The following is a 10,418-nucleotide window of genomic DNA, read 5'->3' as shown; positions in this document are numbered from 1 at the left end:
GTTTTTTGCAATTAGTGATGCACAATTAAGTGTGACAATGGACCTTTTTTGCTGTAACGAGCGCCGTCTGCGGAGTAGTCTTCAAACTCCAAATGAAGGGCAGCGCAACGTGCCTCTTTCCATCAGATTACATTCGCACCGTGCTGTTTTCTTAATCATCGCTGGCGTTTGTGCCCTATACTAGCGAATATTTAAACCAAGAAAATAAAAAAATAAGCGCGAAAATCGCTGCTGGATGTGTTGGTCGGACGGAACTTTGTCCTGCAAAAATTGCGACTGCTGGAAGCAAGGCCAGGGGAGGGGGTGTACGCATGCACATATTGCTTTTAAAAAGGTCCACTGGTATCAATGTTGCACTTAAAACCTCGTTCCGCAGCTGAAGTTTTCAATGATTTTATTGCATCCGAAGTAGGTGGCAGCCGGACATCCTTACACCATAAATTGTTTAATACAGTAGCCCTATAGGCCCAATACACCTTAACGTCTCGTAACGCGTGACGCTGAAATGCTCGTGGCTCAGGCGATGGTGGCTGAAGCTTCAGCTCTGGTCGGCTAAGCTCCGGTTATACTGACTTCGGTCGCGTGTTTTCGGAAGCGCCGGTCGCCTAAGATGACGTGACCTGATGTCCTCGATGTTATCCTAGCGATCATCCTTGAGGTCGCCCTTGAGGCAGTCATAGAAGTTGTCTTAGACGTCGTTCTCAACGTCGTCCACTAGGACGTCGTCCTAAACGTCCTCTCTTGACTTTGTAATACGTGCATGTACGGGATATTGAAACCACGATTTCATTGCCGTACAACTTATTTTCTTAAGTGTTTTAACTAATAATGTTCCTGGAAAGCTGCCACATTTGTTCGCGTTTGATATAGCAAAAAAGCTGCATCAATTTTGTAACGCAAAATGTTTTTATAGGCTATATTTCATGAAATTTTGTAAATCTTTCAATCCTTTCAAACGAAATTCACCATGGAGCTAACCTCAAACCATGCGACCTTTAATCCGGCGTTTTGTTTTTTCGGCGTCGCAAGTAGGAGATGAAAAAAAGCATAAGCAAGTGAATATTTATGACCTGCCCCTAACCCTCGTCAGCGGTAGCACGCGATTGTGTGCGGGAAAGGATGCTAAGCTAAGCATACTTGATTATTCATACTTTGCCTTCAGGTGCTATGCGAGGCGAGTTTTACCTATTCAAACATACGCAGTCCGCATTCAAACGTCCGCACAGTCACACCTTCTCCAGCATACGTATGCCGCAGTATACAGCCGCCGGCGAATTATACTTCATCCAGCATGCCAGGCCGTAGCCGGCGAGTCACATTCAGTACAACATACTTCGTCCACAGACGACCTTCGGCTGCAGGTCATACTTAGCCCAGCAATCTTATTCCGCAAGCGACCGTTGTACTTAGTCCGTGGGCGACAGCCAGAGGTGGGTCATACCTAGTCCAGAGTACTTCGTTCACCGGCGACCGTCGGCAGCGAGCAACACTAAGTCCATAATCCCTATTCCGCAGGTGACTGTCGGCGGGTAGTCATACTTTGTCCAGCATACTTAGACTTCAGGCAACCTTTTGTGGCCGCTCAAACTTAGTTTAGCGAACTTAGTATGTACGCAGCCGTCGGAGGCGAGTTAACTTGGTCCAGCAAGATAGCCGCAGACGACGTTTGTGGCGATTCATATCTTGTCCATCATACTTCGCCCGTAACCTAATGTCGCCGGTATGTTATACGTAGTACCGCATACTGAGTCTACGGACTATCGTCGGCGGTGGCGCATGCTGAGTAAAGCAAAATTGGTTCGCAGGCAACCGTCGGAGGCGAGTCATGCTTAATCCAGCAAACTGAGATCGTGAGAGTTTCTGGTATCATGCTTAGTTCATTATGCTTACCCTTCTCTGCAGATGGCCGTCAGCAGCCAGCCAGAGATTCCAAGCTAATTATACTTAAATTAGATAGTATCCGACACTACGATTTAGTGGAGCCAGTCAAGCAATATAAACGTGCGAAATCACGGCGATCCTTTTCTTTGTGAGTTTGCTATCATAGGCTAAGCTGATCCCGCGGCCAACACTCTGGGACATTCCGTGGGATGAAACAGTTTCAAGGAAATATGACAAATCTAATTCGAACTTTCAACTTACAACTTTCTCGTTCCTCTCCACGAGAGAGGGGGGAGAGAGAAAAACAGACTGTTGTCACTCGACAGAGTTTCTCATCCCCACCAGCAAGATGATAATCTATTTTACCGACTCGTGATCCGTACAGCAAAGTTCACATAGAAGCAAAACACAACATTAAACCAAAAACGACCTGAGATGCATTGCAAGCATTTCTTGAAGGTCAAAGTTCCAATCATAAAAGGCACAAATAAAGGTAGGATTAGGAACTTCAGAAGTCTACGGCTTCGGGAATCGAACTCTTTAATTACACGCTCCCCATAACGTGAGCACGCGGCGCGGTGCTCGCGCTTAAAACGAAAAGTAAACCTAAATTTAAAAGAAAATTTTAGTCAAGCTAGCGCGGGCCACCACATTAGAGAATCAGAAAACGAATATCTCTTCTGCTCAAAATTATGACATCCGTGCCACATCTATGCGTACGTATTCATGACATTAGGCAACGACCTCATGAGCGAGGCGCTGACCCTGTGTCGACCAAACAGCTTGCATTTGCACGCACCCTCCGCTTGATTTTAGTGATTGATAAAAAAAAAAAAGTTTGCTTTACCGATGTTTGATATGTTAGAATAAGATTATAATTGTAATGCTTTGTAATTGGAAATATTTGAAGGTTTATGAAATGTTGTAATGTGGGAGCGTTGAAATCCGCATTGCACATAATTCGGATGATTCATTCTGGAGCACGTGCAGGGATGCATATTTGTAGTTGTTGTGGTACACGAAACAATAAAGCAGCAATATAGGAAGAGTAAAACAGGGAATTTTAATGAAGGACTAAAACCGATAGGGGTAATATATATGTCGCCATTTATAAATAATGGCAACACCTTTGGGAAGTCTGCGATCTATAGTTTGCACTTTGGCGTCCCTGCTCATGTACTCATTATATATCACACCGACAAACTTCACATTTGTACAAAATAAATATTTCTTCCTTAGAGAGAAAACCCTTGAGTAGATGAACACACAATTTATGAATAGAAAAAGTATTTCATTCGCCTTATTTGTATTAATTATTAGACAGTTTCAGATTTTCTAGTAACTTCTATTCTACAGAAAACTACCGGCCGCACATAAAACCTCTTGGACAAATTCACCCCAAACGAATAAACTGGTGTCGTCTGTGTAAATTATAAAACATAGACAGTCGTCAATATGTACTGAGTTTTTTAAGTACAAGTTTAACAGAACGAGTCCAAGGAAACTTACCCGTGGCAACACTGACGTGAGCTTCCTTAAGCTAGATTGCTGAATAGCTATACCGACACACTGAAGCCGATACTTAAAAAAAAAAAATACCCTCGATCATCATTGAGGCTACTCGTTGCATCCCGCATGCATTTAATTTTAGAGCAGATTTCAATGGTTGAGGTTGTCGAAAACTTTGAAAATCAGTAAAAAACCCAAGGTAATCAATTTCTTTTCGACATTGTTTAAATCATATATTTTTCTTTTATTAGCGCGACTTCCGTCGAACTCTCTTTCCTAAAACCAATTGGCAACTTCTTAGGACAGAGTTCTTTTCACCAAAGGTGTATCATCTGGGGTGTATATTTTTTGTAGCAATTTTGAAAACACTTTCAGCACAGGAATGGATCTGTAATTTAACTGGTTGTTTTTATGCTCAGACTTGAAAATAACTGTAACCCTAATGCCATTCACCTTTGTTTCTGTTCTACGATGCAAGGAAATTACCGAATTTGAGAATATTAAGACATTTTGTCAACAAAAGCAGAAATCAATAATTTTGTGGATCTGGCTTACAGAATTCGATGCAAAGAGCCTGTAGAGCCGCGGAATAAAAATTGTAAGCGTCCAAAATATTAATTACTGCCTTTTGATATTTTATGGCTGTCATCTGAAATTTCCTCAGGAAACATTGCGATCTCTGTTCTTTTTCAGTTATTTTCGAATATTCGGAAGTCGTTGATGCCGAATAAATTTGGTGATGCGCAATATAAAAAGCGCAGGCTCACGGAGACTTATTTGTATGTGATTGGTTTAGTCTGTGATATCATACCTGTAACGGCGATTAGCGCTCTGACAATGCACTTTTGGCACTGCTTGATTGGCTCTGTCGGTGGCTTTGGTGGGACTTAAAGTGAAACGGAGTCCACAGGCCACCGTTGATGGCGAGTGATATTTAGAACGGCACACTTAGTCCCTGGGTGACAGGGGGCGCCCGTAGTGTGTTCCTCTATAAAGCCTCTACCCCCTTATGTGTAATTACGGCACCACGGGTGAAAGGTGAAAGGTGAGGGCGCAAGGTAGCTGCTGCAAGGTCATAATTGTAGAATTACCTGAGACCTCGGTGGTGACACAAAGCAACAGGAAGATGGAAAGAAGTCTCAAACACAGCTCACATTTTATTGCCACAGAATCCATTTAAAGGGGCTGGGCGACCATTTTCAGACTTTGGCCTATTAACTGCGGTAATTATTCTGCGTCACCTTGTGGTAGGGTGGCCTTGCTGCATGTCCATCCGGGAGGAACAACACGAAGCCGGGGTTTCCATAACGAGAAACTACATTTATTAGAGTAACAGGATTGGTTTGTTAGTATAAGCGTAAAACATTGCCGGAGTGTTGAAACTGCACGCCTCCGTGACCACAGTCTGTCTTCCCCCGTTTTGTGGGCGTGTGCCCTCTTTTATAGGCTTCTGCGCCTGTCCTACGTGCGCTATTGCGCGCCTCGGCCGTTGTCCAGTTTGGGCATTCGGCAGTGGCCTCTGGTCGTGGTGGGATACTCTTGCTCCCACAACCTATGGAACGAAAAGCAGTAAACCGTATTTTCTTGCGAGCGCTATATCTAATTAAAAAAAATTAAGCAAATCGATGGTCAAAGTGCTTGCCTACTCTCAACTTCAACTTTCGAGTGACGTACTCTGGGGGATCACGTAGTTTCCCCTTGCGTCCTTTCTCAAGAGACCAGCCGCTTCCTCCGCGATTGCCGACTTTTATAGGATTAGCATCGTCGAAGGTCGGGGCGAGCGATCGACACCAAGGACGGTTCGCCACGGGGCTGGCGGCGAGTGTAGCAGCGGAGGGAGACAGGTTTTGTTGACTTCCGCGCATTCCCCAGAGACGGTGGCATTTTACTTTCCGTAACCCCGACAGGCGGCTGCAGATCGGAAATAATTCGTTTTTTGCTTTGCGATTTCGCTGCAGAATAGCACTTTTTCGGGGAAAGGTTACGCGTTAAGGTCACTTCGGCTTGCATAAACAATATAAAAAATGCAAACTGCCAATTATTGCAACATTAAAATCATTGCCCGGCCGCTTTAAGTATGGTTTAAGTAGAATGGACAAAGGGGAAACCGGGGAAAGGGGAAATAATCGCAAATTATATACTCTTAGGGGTAAAACACAGCACGAACACCGAATATTTCTGTCAGTTTAAGGTCAAAAAGGTGGTGAAGCTAGATGCTTGAAACGATAGTTCACAGATCGAATAAGCACATGCAAAAGAGGCTACTTAGAGGCGTGTATTCCAAAAAACATCCATTTACATAAAACCGTAAAATTTGGAAAAAAAACAGCAACGCAATAACGACATAATTTTATTACTATGATTCTCTCCCCCCCCCCCCTCCCTCTCCCCACACAGAAGTTAGAGGTCAAGAGACATTTTCTACACAGCCTCCAAACATAGGGACGACTTATCTAGTGCGTTTCCATGGTTTCCTTTCACAATTGACTTCTTTAAGGCATGGTCTCGGTCATTATCTTTTGTTAAAATCACAGAAGACGTAAAGTTTCAAAGCGGTACAGAAATTTTGTTTTCTTGGCGTGCTTTGAAGCTTCCCAATACGGATCCTTATTGTGGACACACCGCATATGTTCGGTTACACGATCATTGACGCCGCGCTTGGTCTGACTAATATAGTCAGACCAAGCGGATTTTGTAAGGATGCGATTTTCGCAAGGATGCGATTTTGTAGACAATCCCTGAAACACGCGCGAAACGTTTTTCTTTGTGTTTTTTTCTTTAAGGCCGAAGGGAACGGAGTCAATCTTTTTAACTTATAGTCTAGGCTAAATGCCGTACGGGCCCAAATTCAGCGAGATTTGAGGCTACGGGGTACTCAAAGAAAAAAATTTTTAGCCTTAATTATTTTAGAAAAAAACAATGTAGCAAAACTGCTTGGGCAGAAGCTTTTTTGGGCATTTTACTTCTTTGAGACAGCTGAAGAGATTTTGAATAGACTTCGCTATCGCGGGAGCGCAGGATTTTTGGACTGCGTTACTTATCACGTTGCGAACCAGACCCGACTTGGCATTTTTTGAATGGCAACTGGTGTGAAGGAAAGGATTGGTTTTGCCGTCGCCTTCACGGTTGTGAGGTGACCTCTTTTGTATGTGTTTGTTCGGACTGTGAACCATGGATTGGACAATCCGGCTTCACCATCTTTTTGAGTTCAATTTGCCTGATTCAGATCGCGTTTGTACGGCGTGTTTTGTCCTTGAGAGTGTGCCATTGTCGGTTTTTGTTTTTTTTTTACTTTTTTCGTGGCTTCCCTTAGCCCTTTTCTTTTTCAGGGAGGCCATATATAAAAGGAGTCTATGGCAATAATATTTCAGCTTTGTTTGAGGCATCTTTTCTTCTTCCTCTCATGTTTTTTTTGCCTTCACCGCAGCCTCGCTTAATTATACACTTATGAAACGTAACGTATCAAGAGATAGCAGAGCGTGCGATCGTGTCAGAACTTCGGGGAAATAGGAATTGATAGAGTAAATGGCGATATAAACCTTCTCTCTCGTGATTAACTTGAGTTGCCACTAGCGAATAGTTATAATGTAAAAGTACTGAAGGCCCTACTCCGGTCTATTAAAAATACAGTAGGCGAGAAAAACCTATTATTACACCGTGCATGTAAAAAGCTCTACTCTTGAAGAAGTTTAAACTTGTCTTAATAATTCTGATCAATCCGAAGTTCAAAGGTGTATGTTGAGTGTGCAGTGCATCTGAAACCACCCAAAGCTCCCCGCAACCAGCAGATAAATTCATAACTCACGCATGAAACACGTAAGACGCATTCTGTGTTCACCGGGTTTTCTCAGAATCAAGGCAAGTTTAAATTTTTTTGACCGAACATATTATTCAGAAAACTGAAACCCAAAACGTATTATTTTTACCATTTTTTTTAAAGCCCGTTTGTATTGCATACATTTTTTACGAACCAACAACTCTTTCGTAAACAATATATTTTTTGTATGGCTAAACCTATATACCAATCCCAACCTTTTTTTTATAAATGTATAGTTTTATATTTTTATTTTGTGTACAGATGTTCAGTTATATGAACCTCTGCGTTATAAATATTAAACGATTATAAATCGGATATAGGCCACCGAAAAAACGGTGGAAAATGCTTTATCGGTGCACATTCCTAATAATAATCTTAAGTTTTACAATTTTACAAAAAGCCCTATTGAAGGGCTTTTTGAGCTCTTTTCGCCCAGAAACCTTGATGGAAACAAATATATCCCTAATTACTAACCAACGGTGCGAACAACGACTTCGACCACTTGCGACAACTGTTCCAAATTACGTCCTATGTTCTAATGGGGGAACATGTTATGTAAGTATGAATTATTGTATCATTCCCTGAGAATAAAATTTATGTTGTCGGCAACTGCAAAACAAAAAAATGGCTCCTTGTACCATGAGACACGCGCATGCACCTGAAACTAAATTCAACTATAGCGTTTTTTGCCTGAATAACTCTAAAAAAAACGTTTACCTGCATTTTGGAATGTAAAAAAAAAAAATTAAGAACCAGACTCAACTCGGAAATGCGACATATTGGTTCAGTTTCCCGCTGAAAGAAAGTTTGTTAGTGGAACTTGGGATTATAAAAGAGGCATCTCAGCTTGTGTTAGAACTCTTTAAACTGTATTGGACTGATCCCTTTTGATACCAGCTGAAAACGCTATGGCTGTTTTCGTACTTTTATTCAGTACATGTTTTCCAAACTGGCAAGTTAACATTGTGACATTCTTGGCATCAGACTTGGAGAATGTTTGAAGTGTAAAAAAATCTAAAGAATCGCACAGAGCTCATCTTGCGTTAAAGCTGCTGACCAAAACGGTTGCAGTTCTTATTGAAGACTAGTATTAAACCATAGAATAAAAACGTCCCACGAAAAAGAACAAGGAAAACAAAAAAAAAAAAAGAAACACAGGCTATCGGCCAGGCAAATGAATTCTGCATCGTAGAAAGTTGGAACTCAGTGAGAACATAGCGCCAGTTGTGTGATAATGCATAATGTTAAAAGCAGGACGTTACTTCCATTAAATACTTGCAGGAAATGAACAACATATAGGGGCTGACGTCCATTTAAGCTTAATAATTATAAAAGCAAAAATTAACATCTTAAATGCTTGTAGCATTCATTTTAGTATTAAATAGACAAACGTGTCAGCAAAAAAAAAACAACAACGACAAAGAAGCAGCAAACATTGCTTTATTTGATGGGGAAAAAAGCTCAGGAAACACAGACTACGGAGAGGAACATTCACGAAAGGACAATGCTGTATGTTGTGTATGTTCCACTTCGTAGTCTGTGTTTTCTGAGCTGTTTTCCCCATCATGTATAACGTCAACCAACTGGCCAAATTTACAGCCTTATTATTGTTTTACTTGTTGACAGTTCTTAAATAAATTCAGCAAACACCCACAGTGCCATTTTCTTGGATTTACAGATATTTGGCTTAGGTGGGCGTCGGCTCACAAACAAATTTAATTTTTCTCTCGTTTCTTTTGATGAAGGTAATGCGATCTCAAACTTTCGCGTTCTCTCATTAGCACTAGCGTTGCATTGTCATGAAGTTTCAACTTTCGGCGATGCGTAGTTTATTTGCACAACCCTTAAAACCAGGTGCTATTTTCTCAATTGAACCGGGTAGAATAGTGACACGAGCCACATATAGAAGTAGGGTAAACGCCCTTAGCTGTCGATTGTGTCCTATCCAATTTGGCAAGAAAGAAACCGAGCAGAAATTTACAACATGATCGATGCGACCGGAAATGATAAATGTAAGCAAGGCTGTGCCTTGAATTCAGCTTTCGACAACGTTTCAGTGAAATATTCACAATCCGTTGTAGCAACCCCTAGAGCTGGCCAAAGCGTACATTTGTGAACTTCAAACCAAATAAATGGGGTTATTTGTTTTAAAAAACTTCAAATATAAAGCGTTATCAATGGAGGCCCTTCCGAGTGTCCTTATGAAGGCGAACGAACATTTTCTGTACATCAGCAGATGGGGCAGAAGTAGATATTTCGATACAAATATACTTTTCTTTAAAATAGAACGAGAGTCGAACGAGTGTTGTCTTTTCCATTTATTAGCAGGCTTGGCGGGCATCAGATAAGGGAGCATCCGTCACGGAAAGTTAGCCCATTCACTAAAATCTAATATTTCATTTTTAATTATTTGTTTTATGGATGTTACAATCGCAGTATCAGCAGCAGGTAAAATAGGAGGCCACACAAATTTAGAAGACGTTGCGAAAAGATGATGGCTTGTTAGGCGTCGATCAATCTTCCATTTCGCTTCCTGTTTTTTTGTTTTTTTCTTGGGGGGGGGGGGGGGGGGAATGGAAGGGCAGTTTTGAATGTGCCAGAAAAAATAACGACGCGAACGTCCACAATGACGCTTAGGAGAACGTACGTGTTCATTTCAGTCACGTCATTACTAATTCAGCAGCACATCCACGATGAATGCGCCGTCGATACAGTGCCGTAAGAGTGACATGACTGAAAAGACAGCGTCATTCTTCTAGGCGGCATTGCGAGCAGGGCTTCGGCGATCTATAAAAGCTCAATTTTAAAATCTGGCTCAAAAAGAAGCTGAAAAAAAAAAAACGATCTATAAATTTCTCAATCAGCAGTTTTTTTTAATGCAATAAATTCGTAATGACTCTAAGAGGTATTCCAGTAAATATAGCAACGTTACATGCTTTGTAAAACCGCTTCTTAAAATTTTGACCTCTACTGGTAATACCCGCCTTATTGTGACGTCTATTTCACCCTATGTCCACTCAGCTTGACAAGTTAAAGCTGAAGACAACAGCCATGTAACTCTCGCCTTTTAAAAAAAAATTTCTTCAAGTAAAATGTAAACACACTGTGGAAGAAAAAAGGAATTCACCAGAATTAAGTCAAAGAAGCCATTGCACGCATCCTCACGTGCTTCCCCCTGCTTGGAGAGGTTGTCGGATAGCACTTGCAAAAA

Source organism: Ixodes scapularis, unplaced genomic scaffold (assembly GCF_016920785.2).
Source record: "Ixodes scapularis isolate PalLabHiFi unplaced genomic scaffold, ASM1692078v2 PGA_scaffold1__304_contigs__length_218370807, whole genome shotgun sequence".
Classification (NCBI taxonomy): Eukaryota; Metazoa; Arthropoda; class Arachnida; order Ixodida; family Ixodidae; genus Ixodes; species Ixodes scapularis.
Note: the sequence above shows the minus strand (reverse complement) of the source record.